Source organism: Leucopleurus acutus (assembly GCF_964270905.1).
Source record: "Leucopleurus acutus genome assembly, chromosome: 2".
NCBI classification, from domain to species: domain Eukaryota; kingdom Metazoa; phylum Chordata; class Mammalia; order Artiodactyla; family Delphinidae; genus Leucopleurus; species Leucopleurus acutus.
In genome coordinates this window covers 146036289-146053978 of record NC_139143.1, presented here as the reverse complement: position 1 = coordinate 146053978, position 17690 = coordinate 146036289, and the positions used below count along the sequence as shown (strand labels likewise).

The window sequence follows — 17690 nt, the reverse complement described above, 5'->3', positions numbered from 1 at the left end:
AGCTCCTATATCACCCTTACCCCACAGCTATTCTACAGATGAAAAGCTGTAGGATGGGCATGTCTTTATCCAAAGCCCGTGTTGAACCAGTGGGGAAACCGAGGTCATCAAGGAGATGGGACCAGCTCCACGTTACACAGTGGGGCCAGCAACAGCCAGAAGCCGGCTGGAAACCCCACCCGTCTAACCTGAGCCCTGCTTCTTTCCATCATACCTTGTAGGGTCTGCTCAGCCTGCCCAGAGTAAACCTCTACTGTAAGTGTTTTATATGATTCTCAAAATTCTAAACACTTGTAGATATCCCCTGAAAACTTACTTGTAGAAATAAAGAAAAAAATAGTTCAGGAAATAACTTGTCTCTCTCAGCCCTTACTTAATCTGTTTACTCAGAGTTACCAGGCCAATTACCAAGCTGTCTCCTTCCCTCCCCCAGGGGGCTTGAAGGAGGTAAAGTGAGGACATCACAATGAGTTCAATGCACTAATGTTTGTGCAGTGCTTCAGTTTACATCAGCCTTGTGAGGTGAATGCATGACTATTGCAAGAGAGACAGCATGCCCTGGCCGTGTTTCCACTGGACGCTGGAATGAGAGAACCCTGGGGTTAGACCCCAGTCCCAACACACACAAGCTGTGTGAGCTCAGGGCAGCCATTCATCTTCTCTAAGCCATTATTTTCTCCATTTTACAAAACGGACATCATACCCACCTTGCAGATGAATGAGATAAGGGCCCAGCACATTATAGCGCTCAGTAAATGTTAGCGTTGCTTATCCTTGTATCCTCTGCCAGGGACCACATTACCGAAAAGGTAGTTAACCCTGGGGTTTGCTATCCCATCTCAGGCAGAAAATATAAATGAACATCAGAAGCGTTTGAGAGGTTCCAGAAGACAAATCCATAATGGGAGCTAGATATATTCAGGATGGGCACAGCACTCTGGTTAATCTAATTGGAATGAACCCAGGTCTTACGTGGGAGTTACTGGGAAGATGCACTATTTTTTCCTGCAGGTTCAGGATGTGAACCTGAAGAATGCAGGCCTGGCGGGGCTGGCCGCCATCTTGCCAACGTGGAGGAAAGGACGCCTGAGAGAGGAAGAGAGATGGGATCCTGATGACCTCCTTTGACTCCTCCCTCCAACAAGTTCTACCCCAGACATTTAAATTGTATGCACCAATGCATTCTTTTTGAGTGGGGGAGAGTGTCCATGGCTTGCAAGTAAAAGAATCCTACAGATTCACCCATTGGCCTCAAGGGGTGTTGAAAGATCAGGAGAGACACTAGCCCACTGGGTAAGAAGAGTTGGATGGTCCCATTGGAATGAGATACACAGGACAGTTCAGGCCGTTGTGGAAATGTTCTACTTCTTAAACAGAATAGTATGTATGTAGATTTTTGTATGTTCCTCTTTGGGCCTTGCATGTATGAAAAATCTCACGACACAAATTTTTTTTAAATTCTACCTGCAGAAGTATAGCTTGAAACAACCTTTCTAGAGACAATTTGTCAATACATATCAATTACAATGAACAATTTACCAATTTTATTAAATTACCAATTTAAAATGCACATCTCTTTTAGCCCTAAAATTCCTCTTCTTATCCTAAGAAAATACTAAAATGTGCACAAAGATTTACGGTCCACACTGTTCATCATTTTCAAAAATTAAGAACTTAGGAGTTTTATCAATGAGGAATTGAGAAAATTAACAGTAAATCCTTACAATGGAATATTTATGTAGTCATGAAAAAGAACATAGTAGATTTGTTTATGCATTGACAGGGGAAAATATATATAATATACAGCTAAGCGGAAGGGGTGGGAAAGAACTGTGTATCATTTAGATACTTAGTGTCCAGGCACCACTAAGTGTCCAGAAGATCTCATCACAGTGGCTTAAAATCACAGGGAGTTATTCTCCAATGTTAAAGAAGACCTGGAGAAGGACGATGGGGGCTGGTATGGCTATTCCTTTAAGTTATCAATGCCTCGGCTACTCTCTTCTGGTCCCCAACGTGCGGCTTCCATCCTCAGAGTCCCCTCAAAGCCTAAGATGACTGCTGACACTTTACCTTGACATCTGTTTTGTAGGTCAGAGGGAGGCAGGAAAAAACGCCGAAAAGACACACCTCCCATCTCCATCAGCCTCTCTTAAGCAACCTTCTTGGTGCTGCACAACCTGTCTGCTTATATGCTGTTGGTTAGAACTTAGCCCCCTGCACACACATTGCTGGAACAGAGGCTGAGCAATGTAGTCTTTATTCTGGGTGGCAATGTGCTCAGCTAGAGATCAAGATTCTGCACTAAGGTTTGTGTGTCTGTGTCTGTGTCTGTGTGTGTACATACAATGCAACATATTGGTTTATATGCATACAGAATAAAGTCTGGAAGCACATACACATAACAAAAAAATGGTTATGTCTGGGAAGTCAAATTACAGAGAATTCTTTTACATGCTACTCCATATCATCCTGAATTAACAGAATTATTTTCAACCAACTTACATTATTTTTGAAATCAGGAAAAAAAAACATAAATATACCTCAGTTTTGAAGAAAAAAGAGCTAACGGCGTTAAAGTCCTATAATGTAAACTTCAGTGTGCATTATGTAATTAGGGACGATACTTTATGCCAGGGTTTGAGTATATGATTTATATTCATGCAGTTATTAAGCGTTCTTAGGGCCTTCAGAGCATAGCAGGCATTGAATAAGTGAAAGGCCAAAAACAGAACACAGAAGACATGAAAACCTCCTCTGATCTAAAGAAATTAGAATCTACTGATGATACTCTTATCGTGATTCAGTGAAGACTTCCTTTTACAAACATTTCACCTCCCCATGAGATTCACCAAATGAACATTAATTGAGTGCCTACCAAGGGCCAGGCCCTTTCCATCGTTCTCATTTAATCTTTAACAAAAACTGTGGCAGGCAGATACTACCGTCCCATTTCATAGATGAGGAAGCCAAGCCACGGAGAGGTGAAATAAGTTTTTTGTTCTTGTTTTTTTTAATACGTGGAAGACCCGTGTTTCCTGGACCAAGAATCAGTGTGTTGGGTGTCAGTGTTTTCTGCAAGGGGTGTGACCTCAAACTTTTTAAAGAACCATCCACCTTTTGGGAAAGCATTTCTGAATTGTCCATTATCAACCACTTCTTCTTGGATACCAACATGAAACACCTGTTTGCCAGTTGGAGCTGTCCCTTAATTTGATGCACCTCTGGATCCAGCTGAAACATTACATTGTCTTCCTTCTCCATCAGGTGTACAGTTTTTAAACTACCCCTGGCATTTCAAGCCTTCTGAAAACAGTATATGTGTGGTCCATAGCACAGTACAAGCAGCATCTGATAACAGTTTTCATTGTAGAATGTTTTCAGATACTTGAATTAATCAGATCTTTAATTGAGACCCTGTTGATGATAGCTGGTAAAGCCTTTCCCACCTCACCTCTAGTGTTGACCAAATGTAGCTCAACACTAGATCTCCCTGGCTTCAAAGCTCATCCTTTTCCTACCCCACCGGAGGGTACCTCCCAGCTGAAGCAGCCCCAGCTCCTCCTCCAGAGGCCAGTGGATGATGAATGGCAAGTAATCCTCACCCGAGTTCCCAGTCTCAAACCTTAGGAGCCTCAGAGTCTAAGCTTTCTAAAATTAGGTTGATCTCTTCCTTCCTTACCTCCAGCCAGTTTTAAATATAAGCTCTCCTATCCATCTTCCTTACTTGCTGATGTTTCCTCTGCGCTTTCATGGACCATCAAGACCCAGCAGTATTTTTCCTATTGCCCTCTTAACTTCCTTTGGGAGTCTGACTCGTTACTCATTTTGGACCCGGTGTCTTGTGAACCTGTAAATGGTCTTCCTTACTAACTCAGCTCTGACGCAAGTCAGGAAGAGCCTCCCATGTTTTAGTCACCCCTTAGGGATAGGGCTCTGGATATCATGCAGCCCCTCCAATGTATCTCCAATGAATTTCCCGGAGGCAGCGGGTGTGGTAGAAAGAGCTTGGGCTTTGAACCCAGATGGACTTGGTTTGAATCTTAGCTGCACAATAATTCTGAGTCATGATTTCTTTATTTCTAAAATGCAGGTGACCGTACATCTTCTCCAGGCTGCACATGAGGGTTAATTGAGATAAGTATTTTTTTGCCTGGCACATGGGAATCATTTAATAACTTTTGTTATTTATCTTACCTCCAGTTTTCTTGATTGAAAATGCCCCAAATTCTCATCATATAGCTAAAGAATATTAACATCAATTATAATTAGGTCAACAGTTAACACGGCATAATCATTAAAAGCAGGGGCTCTAGGAAAAACTGCGTGAGTGTGAATCTCAGCTACACCACTTAGTAGCTATGTGACCTTGGGCATTTACTTAAACCCTCTGAACCTTAGTTCTCCCAACAGCAAAGTGAGTTTTACGATGGCACCCACCTCATGGGGTTAGATCACTTAGAATAATGCTTTGCCCATCATAAGCGCTAAATTTGTGTGCGATATTATTGTTGCTACCATGCATTGAGCTCTTGTTAAACGCCACAGTCTCTGTTAAACTCTCATGCATTCTCTCGCATTTTCACAATGACGCAGGTCATACGATCCCCACTTTTTTTTTTTTTTTTTTTTTTTTTTGCGGTACGCGGGCCTCTCACTGCTGTGGCCTCTCCCGTTGCGGAGCACAGGCTCCGGACGCTCAGGCTCAGCAGCCATGGCTCACGGGCCCAGACGCTCCACGGCATGTGGGATCTCCCTGGACGGGGGCACGAACCCGCGTCCCCTGCATCGGCAGGTGGACTCTCAACCACTGTGCCACCAGGGAAGCCCGATCCCCACTTTTGAGCTGGGGAAACTGAGGTTCACCGTGGGAGGATGACTCACCCCAGATCCCAGAGCTCGTAGGTGGAAGAGGTTGGATTCATGACAGGCAATCAACACCAGAGCCCTTTTCACTCGGCTCTGAGGTTACAGCCATCTGACTCCAGCTTATCCAAGAAGCCCTCTTGGCTCTTTCCCAACTTCCTATCCTGATATCTCAGGGACATTTCCACATTAATCTTGGTTTCCTTTGCTATTTATGTTCTGTTACCCTGCCCATGCTGTATCACAAGGGTTGATTAATCAGAAATTGTGTCTCAGTGGTTATGACCCTAAAGGAAATGTACCAGAACCCCTGGAACCATTACTGATCTCAGGTCATGAATGATAGGCTGTTTATCAGAGGGCAGAATGCAGCCCATTGTTGGGATGTAAAGAAAAGATGACCAGGTTAGAGGGCCTCGTATAAGACATAGGCCTCTGGGACCTGCTGAGTAAGCTGGTGCGCATACGGTTCTTGGTAAACAGGATGGTGTTGGCCCAAATTGCTGACACTCAGCTCTGCCATGCTGTGAACTGCGACGCACCAGGAGCAAGGATGCATTGCCACGGAGATAGCAATGCATCCACCTAACAACCAGTAGAAATTAAAATCGTAGCATCTGCCTCTGACGGGGTGCTTCCCATGTGCTAAAGAAGAGGTACACATACCTCCTGGGTGTTAGCTCTTGCCAGGCCCTGCCCTGCCCTTGAAGCTCCGAGAATCCCAAGCAACCCAGCGTTCCCCAGAGGCACCATGCTAATCCCTGCCTCTCTGCCTTTATCCATGCATCCCTTCATTCAGCAAATAGATCCTGACTATCTCCTGTGTGTCTTTTTTGGGTGGAATTGTGTCCCCCCAAAATTCATATCTTAAAGTCCTAACCTCCAGTACCTCCGAATGTGAACTGAATTGGAAATAGGGTCATTGCAGATGTAATTAGTTAAGAGGAGGTCACACTGGAATACAGGGAATTGTGTCCTTATAAAAAGAGAAAATTTGGACACAGGCACACACACACATACACACACACACAGACAGGGGTAATGCCACATGAAGATGAAAGCAGCGAGCAAGGTGATGTGTCTACAAAACAAGGAACACCAAAGATGGCCAGCAAACCACCAGCAGCTAGGAGAAAGACATAGAACAAATGCTTCCTCAGAAGAACCTCAGAAGGAACCAACCCTGCTGACCCCTTGATCTCAGATTTCTAGCCTCCAGAAACATGAGAAAATAAATTTCTGTTGCTTTAGCCACCCAACCTATAGTACCTTGTTACTAATACAGCATCATACCTGAAGGGATGGGGATCTGTCACTGAACAAGACAGGTGAGGTCCCTGCCCACACTGAGCTTACCTTCCAACAGAGAAGACAGACTCTAAGTACACAAAAATAAATATACTATGACTTCAGGTCATGACAAGTGATGTAAATGAAACTAAAGCAGGATAAAGGGATAGAGAGTGACCAAAGTGCTCAGAGAAAATGCCTGTGAGGAGGGGACCTTTTGAGCAGAAGCCTGAAAGAAGTGAGGAATAAGCCATGCAAAGTTACGAAAAAAGAATATTCCACGTTGGTCCCTTTGTCTGGACGGTGGTCTACCTCGCCTGTGCCCTCCCCCAACCCTCCCAGTACCTGGCTGATTCATCCTCCTAGTCTCAGCTCAGCTGCCATCTCTTCCAAGGAGACTTTGCTGACCCACAGACTAAGCTAAATGCTGGGCTCCCAAACACCTGGAGCACATGTGTGTCCCTGAACTCCTTATTTTATAAGTTTTTTGGTTAGTTTTATGTCTCTGTACCTAGATTGTGCTTTCATAGAGGACAGGATTATATCCTATTCCTTTCTGGGTACCCAGAGGTCACCACAGAAACTGGTGAACAACAGGTGTGCAATAAAGTTTAGTGGATGGATGGATGGATGGGTGGATGGATGGATGGACTGATGGACAGATGGGTGGATAGAAGAAGAGGTGAATAGAATTATGTAATTTATTCCTCACTACCACCTTGTGGGATACTTATTATTGTACTCATGGTACTGATGAGGAAATTTGGGTCTCACTGAGGAGGGATACTGGCTATACACACTATTCCCACTGACCACGTTCTAGGCCACAGTTCAACTGGCCCAATTCAAATTGTCAAAGGAGCCAGCTGAGCAACGCCACCAGTTGGGCCCAAGTTCCTTGACGTGCACCGTCCTTTACAAATTACCCTCTGACATTTCCATTTGTTCCTCACGACAGCCTGAAAGTACCCAAATAGGATAATTGTCTTTATCTGACAGATAGGAAATCCTAATTCAGGGAGGTGAGCTGAATTGCCCGGGGTCTCAACAGCCGGCAAGAAGAGCAAGGGCTCCCAGCTCCCTGCTTTTTCTGTTCATGGTGCTGCCACCCCACCTCACGGACCCTCGGAACCATATCTGAGATTCTTGGACCTAAGAGGACTCGGACTTCATCTAGGCCAACCTCTTATAGACAAGGAAGGAGTAGCTCAGGGCTGGCAACCCCTGTGCTCACCATGCTTCCCTCAGGCTGACCCCACTTCACTCGCTCTAAGAAAATACCAGAGAGATGCTACTTTGTCCAAAGACAACAGGAAACACCTGCCCTTTAAAACAAAAGGAACACAATGCAAAACAAAGAGAAAAGGGAACTATTATCTAGACAGAACCCTAAAACCCACTTTTCCCTGAGAACCGCACACTCTTCATCAAAGCCCCTTTCCCTTTAAGACCATAAGCTTTTCTGGAGGAGGACAGAGTAATGATAAATCCACGAACCACAGCGGCCCCTCCATCAGCCCTTTAATGAGAGACACGTGGAGGTGGAGGGGCACGGAGGCATGGATGGACAGGGTTCACACTTGCCGGTGTGGATGGAGAGTGTTGTATCTCTCCAGTGGCTCCACGTTCCTAGCGGGAAATGGTAGGGTGTAGGAGGCCCACTGAAGCCAGCAGCCTGGGGGGCAGCAAAGGTGACTGGTGACTTCACTCCCACCGTCCACGTTTCCCAGCAGCTCTCTGTTCTGTTCTGGGCCTCTGTGCCCAGTTCAAAGTTATGGATTCAACCCAGAGGGGTCGAGGTCAGATCCAGGAGGTGCAGGCAGCCCCAGTCTGCCATGTGAAGAAAATCAAGCTTACAAAGCATTTGGGGGTATAACATCTCAAAAGTGGTCTAAAACTGAAGGCTTCTTACCCCAGGAAGCCTGCTTCCACTCCTGTGTTCTCTCAGCTGGAACAAACTCAGCCCCTTCATTCCATCCTTGGATCGTTCCCATAGTCAAATGATGAGCAAAGGCAGCTGACCCTGCTTGAGAAACGTCTCCCCAGGCGCACTTCCTCCCCATTCCTGGAGCACCTGGACCAGGTCCGGCCTCATCACCTCTTGCATCGGTATTCTTATTGGAGCAGCCCCTCCCTCCCCTGACAACCTACCCCATCTGTTGGCATGATCTTCCTGCACAATTAACCTGATCAGGTCAGACCCCTGCTCCAAATGCCGGGTTCCTGTTTCCCTTGAGATACATCCGGACTCTTCATCAGGGAACACGAGGCTCCGTGTAACTATAACCAACCTCACCTCCTTCTCTCCTACCACCTCCCATTTTTCTCTCCGGCAGCTCTCAACTGCTTGTAGTTACAGCCACACTGTGCCATTTACATCTCCATTCATTTCCTCACGTTATTCCCTTTTCCTGGAATGACTCTCTTCCCTCACCATCTCCCACCCGCTACTGCCCGGCCTTCCCGCTACTCATTCTTTGAGGGCCGGCACAGGTAATCATCTCCTGGAGGAAGTTTTGCCAGTTCTCCCTCACACCAGGCCAGCCACCAAGCTGGGGCAGGTGCCTTCTCCATACTCCCACAGCCCCCTCTTGCTACACGGTGCACCCAGAGTGACAGCCACCTGTTCATGTCCCTTTCTTCTGACTCCTCCTCAGGGGCCAGGGTTCTGTTTTACTCATCTCCACATCACCAGCTGCTGGTCAAAGTCAGAACTCCATAAATGTCTAGGGGATGAATGAATGAATGGTTGATGGACTTGAAGTGACTCATGAAGGAAAGTAAGGAGTCCAGGAGAGTTCCAGGTCAGAGGCTACAACAAGGATATTGATGCTGGATATTGATGCTTTTCATAAGATTGGAAATACAGAACGAATGACGGTTTAGAGAACAAAGGGCTACCCCCATCGGGTAGAGACATCCACTAGGCAGTTAGATCTATGTACATATCTGGAGTTCAGGAAAGAACTTATCTGCATGAGGGGTATCATTTGGGGAATTGCTGCAGTGGGAAAATTGCTCAGAGAAGGGTCTAGAGTGAGAAGAAAACAGGGGAGGAACACTGGTATTAAAACATGGGCAGAGCCGTGCTTTGTGACCACCTAGAGGGGTGGGATAGGGAGGGTGGGAGGGAGACGCAAGAGGGAGGAGATATGGGGATAGGTATAGCTGATTCACTTTGTTCTACAGCAGAAACACACCATTGCAAAGCAATTATACTCCAATAAAGATGTTAAAAAAAAAAAAAACATGGCAGAGAAAGACAGTTCCATGTAAATAACAGAGGAGACAAGGCCAAAGAGGTAGGAGCTACTCCATCAGGATGTGATGTCACCCAGACCAAGGGAGGAGAGCATTCCGAGAAGGGGATGACCAGTGCTTCCAAACACAGCAGTCACTTCTTAAACGATGGGCAAGGCCCTTTATAATCTAGCCCTTGCCTAGATTTCCCACCTCATCCCCTCACACCATAGATTCCAGCCTGTCCGCATGGCTTAGCGTTCCCTGAATATCCTATGGCATTTCACCTTCCGGTACCTTTGTTCATTCATTTCCTCTTCCTGTAAGGTCCATATCCACCTATCCTGAAATTGTCACCACCAGTCAAATGCCATCTTAAGCTTTTCCTCCTATAAAGCTTGCCTAACCTGCTGACCACTCCTTCCTCTAGGCCTCTACTCTTCTGTGAACTTCGCTCTTACACATCACCTGTAAGGCTATATTTTTATTGCCATGCCTCTCTTACCCTCAAGATTGAGTTGTCTGGGGGCACAGGCTGTCTATTTATTTCTACAATGCGGAGAGCAGACACAGGGTCTCGCATAAAGTCAGCAGCTCATATATTTTACTGAATGAGAAAGACTGAACCAAATACTTTGCACGTCAACGTCACTCATAGAACAAATCAGGAGAAGTGCAAAAATCAAGATCCAATTAATTGAGGGTTTTCCTTTGCTGGGTTTTGGTTAACTGAAGTTCCCCTGGGTTAATGCCTAGATTGATGTTATACAGAATGCATTGAGTTTTGCCCTGGCCTATATGAGCTCCTGAATATAGTTGCAAATGAACTCATCTGGGGAGGAGGGATCACCTTCGTGGGGTTACACAGAAACATCCATTTGTGTTGAGGCTGCCAAATTGGCTCTCCCTTGGCCCCACTGCACAGAGAGTGTCTCATAAACGTTAACTAATCATATTAACCATGCTCAAGGGGGTGTCAGTGGTCATAAAAGCTGGATTTTATGGAAGCTTCTCTGTATCTCCTGGTGGGTGGCTACAACTTATACAGGCCTGGTGGCCAGAGGTCTCCATACAGCCTGCATCTAAGAGACCTGTACGCTTGGGTGGCTTGGATCCAATCACAAGCTGGGACGCCCAACCATTGATTGATTGAGGAAGGCCACCCACACTGAGCCTTCTGGAATCCATTGGTGAGTCACGGGCCAAAGGATTATGTCTTCAATATGGGCCATCGGGCCTGATACCAAGGCATTTCCTGCTTATAGCTTAGCAGAGCTGTCCTTAATGAGGGTGATGACCTGTAGGTCCAAGAAATAACCGGATGAGAGGAAAACCCTAGCCTCATTTACACCTCATGGGACATGGCTTCCTAAGCCTTTTCTGTTTGATTCTATATTCTCCAGCAGACCTCAGTTTATACTCATGCTATCATTTATCCGTTGTATTCATTCATTCCATGGATATTAGTTGAACACCTGGGCTAGATAGATGTTAGAAGTACAGAGATGAATAAGACACAGTTCCCAACCTTTTCGGTTAACTGTAGAGAGATAAGTAAGAAACCATTGCCATGCAATGTGTTATGCTTATGTGGCCATAAAGGTATGTACACAGGGAAGAAAGGGGACCATGGAGGTGACATTTGTACTGAGTTTTAAAGGATGAATAGAATTCCAGCTGGCAAGTAAAAAGGAAGAAGTGAGGGTGCCAGGTATCCAGGGGGGTGGAGGAGGCATTTTAAACAATTAGATACATAGAATGAGCGGGGTGCTGAAGTGGGGGTCAAGAGCAGGATCTCTGCCTCGATAATTCCAGGGATACCACTCACATCAGAGTCTACAGAGTAAGCAAGTGGTTATACGCCCCTCATGGCCCTCGTCGGGAGGCTTCGGTTCAGTGCCTGACTCTGCTACTAACCAGCTGTGTGACCTTGGGTGATGCTCTTCCTGTTCCTCGCTCCCTTCAAAAGTGGAATCAAGAAACTGAACTGGGGCTTCCCTGGTGGCGCAGTGGTTGAGGGTCCGCCTGCCGATGCAGGGGACACGGGTTTGTGCCCCGGTCCGGGAAGATCTCACATGCTGCGGAGCGGCTGGGCCCGTGAGCCATGGCCGCCGGGCCTGTGTGTCCGGAGCCTGGGCTCCGCAACAGGAGAGGCCACAACAGTGAGAGGCCCGCGTACCGCAAAAAAAAAAAAAAACAAAGAAACTGAACTGGATGGTATCTAAATAATCTCTTCTCTCTAGACTTCTCTATGAGTCTGTGAATCCAGGGTGAGATGAAATGACGTAGGAGTTAAAGCTTGTCATTTCGGGACTGAATTAGGCATTGTCCTTGGAAATGAAAGGCTAATCTTCTCCAAACTCTTGATTTGTGTACATTTTTTGCATAATGTTAGTTAAACATTGATACATAAAATATGAGCACTAAAAGGGAATTTAAAGATCATTTAACCCAAGTGGTTCAGTTTTGAAAAGGTGAGACTGAGGCCCAGAGACAGTAAATGCTCCACCCGAAGGCACATGGTGGGTTAGGTCGGGACTAGGACTCGACCAGGCTCTTCGCCCCACATTTGACCCCAACTCCTTCCAAGACATTATAATTTTCTTGGCCCAAGTTTCAGGTTTATTAAAAAAAAGAAAAAAAAAAAAACAGAAAAAGAAGCAGTATTCTATTAAGAAGCATAATGTTGCTAATGAAGGCTGTCTGCAGATCTTCCCCTGTGCCTCTTGGACACCCTATTCCCACTCTGCTGGCTCCCAAATATCAGAGCATCCAGTTGACCAGACCTGCAGATCTAGGACCACAGCACCCTGCCACCTCATATTTCTTTGAAATACAAGAATTCCAAACCCTTTTCCTCATAAGTAAATTAAATCTATGTATATATTCAAGTCACTTTACAGGTGGCCAAAATATTCCAAGCACCATCCACCCAGATACCCAAATGAGAAACCCGAGTATGATTCTAGCTCCTCTTCTCTCTCCTGTTCTCTCCTCCTAGTTCCAACACATTCCCTCTCTCTAACCTCACTGACCTACTTCATAGCCTCACCCTTTCGTACCTGGACTATTACATTAGTCGCCTAACTAGTCTCCCTCCCTCTCATCCATCTTCTTCCTCCTGCCACCATGATGGTTTTGATTCTGCCCTGCTCAAGGGCAAACTAGGGGCACGCCCACACCTATCCAGTCTTAAGCATGGCATCACACATGGTTGCCATCTTCTCCCACCCACCTTCACTGTTTATCTCTGCCTTTGTACTCCACCAGAGTACGTATAGTTATTATTTATGGTTCTACAGGTATGCTGTGCTACCTCAGGCCTCCACACCTTTACTCAGGCTGTTTCCTATGCCTGGAATGCTTCCCCCATCCTCAAATCCATCTGCCTTGTATCTGCCTCCTGTTCAAGTTTGCTCAGGATACCATAACAAAATACCACAGACTGAGTAGCATAAATAAGAAAAATTTATTTCTTCACTGTTCTAGAGGCTAGAGGTCCACGATCAAGGTGCCAGCAATCTCAGTTTCTGGTGAGAGTGTTCTTCCTGGCTTACAGACAGCTGCCTTCTCTCTGTGTGCTCTTGTGGGCTTTGCTCCATGTGTGTAGGAAGAGAGAGCTCTCTGCTGTCTCTTCTTCTTCTTACAAAGCCACCAATGCTATGGGATGAGGGCCCCACCCTTATGATTTCATTTAACCTAATTGCCTCCCTAAAGGCCCTCTGCCTATATACAATCACATGGAGGGTTAGAGTTCAACATATGAATCTGGCAGACACAATTTGGTCCATAACACCTCCTTTATAGCACTCATCTCTATGTATTATGATGTTTTATTTTCATGTCTTTCTCCTCCATTGGATTCTAAGTTCTTGAGGAAAATTAGAATCGTCTCTGAATCCTTATGTTGGTGAAGGCCTGGTTCAGGTTTTGTGAAGCCCGAGGCTTATAAAATGTGATGGGCCCTCACTAAGGAAGGGATTAAAAGTTAGGTCCGGGGCTTCCCTGGTGGCGCAGTGGTTGAGAGTCCGCCTGCCAATGCAGGGGACACGGGTTCGTGCCCCGGTCCGGGAAGATCCCACATGCCGCGGAGCAGCTGGGCCCGTGAGCCATGGCCGCTGAGCTTGCGCGCCCAGAGCCTGTGCTCCACAACAGGAGAGGCCACAACAGTGAGAGGCCTGCGTACCACAAAAAAAAAAAAAAAAAAGTTAGGTCCGAAGTGACTTGAAAAAGGGCTCATGCAAGTGAGGAGCCCTGGAGCTTCAGCGTCATAGCTTCACAGTCTACTGCCTCTGGGCTAACAATAAAAAGCTTCATTGGGTCCTACAAAGACCACAGGCTGGGGCGCATTCAAATTTCTCATGTGACTCTGGGCAGGTAACTTCATGATCCACACTTCAGCGTTTCTGTGTGTGTAAAATGGGCTTATAATACCTGTCATGAGGTTGTTTTGAGGATGTAAGTAAATAACCTGAAAATACATTAAATATTTATTTACTTGCTCATTGTCTGTGTTTCCAACTACGATGTAAGCTCCTTTCAGAAAAGAGACTCTGCCTTGGTTGTGGCTGAATCTCTTCCAAGATGGTGCCTGGAAATGGGTGGATGCTCCGTAAATATTTGCTGGGTGAAAGAACGCAGTGCCTTGTGGGACCTGAAAGAATGGTGCTCGGTAAGTTCTCCCAGTTGTAACTATTGCTACTATTAATGAGTCTTAGTTAAATGAATAAGGAAGAGACGGAACATACCAATGATCAGAAGACGTAAAACATCACTGATAGCTAGACTCTGGAGAGCGCTACCATTCAAAACCTCTTATTGTCTTAAATGTTTTTAAACTGAGAATAAGAATACATTTGGAAGGAAAGAAGGAAGAAAGGAAGTTGAGGGAGGGAGGGAGGGAAGGAGGAGAGGGAGGGAGAGAGGAAAAGAAAAAGAGAGAGAGACAGACCAATAAATAAATAAAACAAAAGAACACTGAAAACCATTCAGGCAATGAGGAGAGTCAAAATAGGAAAGCCCCAGAAATTTGACATCGTTCCTTCCAGGACCAAGTTAGCTTACATCAGCTCCCTCTGTGCTCTCCAGGGAGTAGGGAGTGTTGCTGGGTGCAGAATGCTCTCCAATCAGCCTTCTAAGAGGGGGCAGGCAACCTCACATCACGTCAGGCCCCAGTCTCTTCCAGCTTGGAGCTGAAAAGCCAGTCCTCCAACTTAGCTCTGAACTCCTCACCCCAATCAATTAAGAGAAATCCCATCAAAAACCCCAAGTAAGTTTGCTTGGCCTGACCTAGCGAAAGACGCATTGCTCCTGCTGGAAGAATCTATCATTTTTAAATGGCTCACACTGATGGTTGAGGAATCCAGGGAGAGAGGCTGAATCCCAGCACCTCAAGAGCCTAGAGGGACCCCCACAGTCACAGAGGGCCCCCTTCATTAGAGATGGGGAAACTGAGGCTCCGAGACAACCAGCTACTTTGTCAGGGTCACAGAGCTTCATTATTACTATCGTTAAAGGGAATCCCTGAGATAGACCTAGCCTCCTACACAGTGCATTTAATTCTCACACTTGACTGTGTCAGTAACTCTGACTCATGGTTCAAGAATAAGACCCTCACCTCAGCTTCACAGATCTTGTTTCCGCTTCTCATTCTGCTTTGCATGCGCTGTGGGAGCTCGGACAGTGACTGCACCTTCCTGGGCTCCAGTCTCATCCTCTGCAATTTGTCTCACACGTGCACTGTCAAGATTAAGTGAGGTAGCGTTTTCTTAAAAGCTGGTACTTTTCATGCTTAAATGCTGATTTCCCACCTTCTCCCTTCCTCCCCCTTGCCCTACCTTCTTTCTCCTTCCCTCCACTCCTCTTTCCTTCCTTTCTCCTTCATAGGTGCTACGATGAAGGCAAAGAAGTAGAACACAGGGTCCTTGCTCAGAGGAAGTTCATCTCCAATCAGGCTTCAGTTTTCACTTCTCTAACACATAAAGGCGGGGATACACAGATGTCCATTCCCTGTCCTCAAGGAGCTTATAGAAAACCAGAGCTAAATACAAGGGGGAGAAAACCCCACAGGAAGCATGACATTTTATAAACATTTTCAAGCGTTCAGAAATCATGAAGAAGGGAGGGAATAGCCACGTCAGGGTCCAGCAGTAAGGTGTCAGAGGGGGAAACCCAAGAGTTACTATAGTTCTCCTTGCCTGATGCAAAAAACAAGCCAAAAAAAAAAAAAATGTTAAAGGGAAGTAGAAGTTCGCCAGTCAGGGCAACTATTTCTGGGCACCGCATTTTCTGAAGAGAATCTGGTGCGTACCAACTACTACATTTTTTTTTAGTCCTCTGGGTCCTATGATTATTGAACCTCGTGGGAAAAAATCTAAACTTACATGAAACTGAAACAAGAGAAAGAAAATGAAAGGAGAAGAGGAAAGAAGAAGGAAGAAAGGAAGGAAACTACCTTGGGCTTTCACTTCTAAGTACTAAGTTCCAGACCAGTTCCCTTTATTTATTCATTCTATGAGTGACAAAAAGGAGGAAAAGGGGTGGGGGAACGGGGTGGGGGGAGGTGGAAGGAAGAAGGAAGGGTGGGAAGAAAATTTGGAGATGAATATTATCTTCTGTTTAAACAAGAGGAAACTAAGGTCAAGAGAAAATGCCTTGCCCAAGGCAGCAGAATCATAAGAAGAAGAACTAGGACTGAAAGCCAGCTCTGTGTGACTGCAAAGCTTGGACTCCCTCAGGACATCACGATCCCCGGGTCAGAGTCCACTTTATCCCCCAAATGATAGCATCAGCGGTAAGGTATGGTCTGAAGAGCCAGGACATCATGGAAGCGGCAGTAAAAAGCACAGAGCAAAGAGCCCTCCCAGGTGCCCAGTGAATCCCACCACTCCTGCAATTATCTCCACAAGATTAACTTCTCCCTGTGCTACTGACCAAGTTAACCCTGGGTGGGTCACTTAACCTCTCTGGCCCAAAGTTGTCTTCTCTGTAAAATGGGTCCATAACATCTTCATCATTTGATGAAAGAGACTGGATTAGCTGAAATCTTGAGCTCCTGTCCAGGTTGAAGTTTTTAGATGTTACTCACATCACAGAATTTCACACCTAGAAAAAAAAGTGTAGAAATTCATATGTCTCAAGCTTGAGAAATGGCTAGACTCTCAGCAGAGATTTCCATTTGGCCCATTTGTCTGTTCTCTTCTGTTGCATAATGATAGAATTTTTAGTTGGTCACAAGACTGCCCAACTAAAGAGATTTCTTGGCCTCCCTTGAAGGAAGCGGTGGCCATATGATCAAACTATAGGTAGTGGATGTGAAAAAAAGTGATGTGTGTAACTTCTGCCCTTAAAAGGAAATGGTAGGCTCTCCCCTTTCCTCCGTGCCTCCTTGCCTCCTTCCTTTTGGATGAAATGCACACTTGATGGCAGGAACTGAGGCTGCCATCTTGGATCACAGGTTGGAAGGCCCATGATGAGGACTATAGAGCAACACGATGGGAAGAGCTCGGGTCCTGATGCTCAAGAAACCATCATTCTATCCCTGGACCGCCTACCTGGACTTCATATATGAGAGAGAAATAAATTCCTACCTTGTTTATGCTACTGTCTTCTGACAAATACATCTTTTTTAAGGAAAAAAAATCACAGATTGTCCAATTTGGGAAACACACTGCACGGAAAGTGAAATGGAAAACATTTTAGACTTATTCATGGTGTTGTCATAGTCATAAATAGAAAGTCAAATGGGGCCACTGAAATCTCACATCTATACATAGAAATGGAGATGGGGGGAGGGTCATTATATTTATATGGAATGGGGAGAGGGCTGGATAACCATTTCAATGGATACACAAAATTATCACAAAACTTTTAAATTGCACTCACCCCTACCCTGAACCCAGGGGCCAGTGGAGCCCAGTTAGAGGAAAAATGATCTAATCCATTCATTTTCAAACCAAATTCCACTCTGACTCCAGGACAATATCTGGTAGCGGGAGAAGTCCAGGGAGGATGAGGCAGGACAAGATGAGATCAGCAGATCTCCAGGCCCCACCACTTGCCTTAACCGCAGCATCACTGCTTTTATCTGTTTTACATACTGAGGTCCCACAGAAGAATTCAAATGACTCTGTTGTTCAGGTTTGAATAAGTTCAACCTCCTGGTTAATAGAGGAAGGAACTACTACCCAGAAAGGGGAATTGACTTGTCTACAGCCACATAGTGAGGAAGAGGACAATTTCCCAGGCCTAGGAATCAGCCTCTTTCACTGAATCAGACCTATTTATTGATCAGG

The 17690-nt window shown here is 45.7% G+C and overlaps 1 long non-coding RNA gene across 1 annotated transcript; it reads right to left on the bottom strand.

Moving 5' to 3' along the window:
- Positions 1 to 13589: 13589 nt before the first annotated feature.
- LOC309958704 lies at positions 13590 to 16543 on the bottom strand. The gene is made up of 4 exons (XR_014326048.1): positions 16330 to 16543; positions 15234 to 15367; positions 15014 to 15135; positions 13590 to 14050 (listed from the first exon to the last, which is right to left on the bottom strand). It is a non-coding gene; the product is annotated as an uncharacterized lncRNA (long non-coding RNA).
- Positions 16544 to 17690: the final 1147 nt, after the last annotated feature.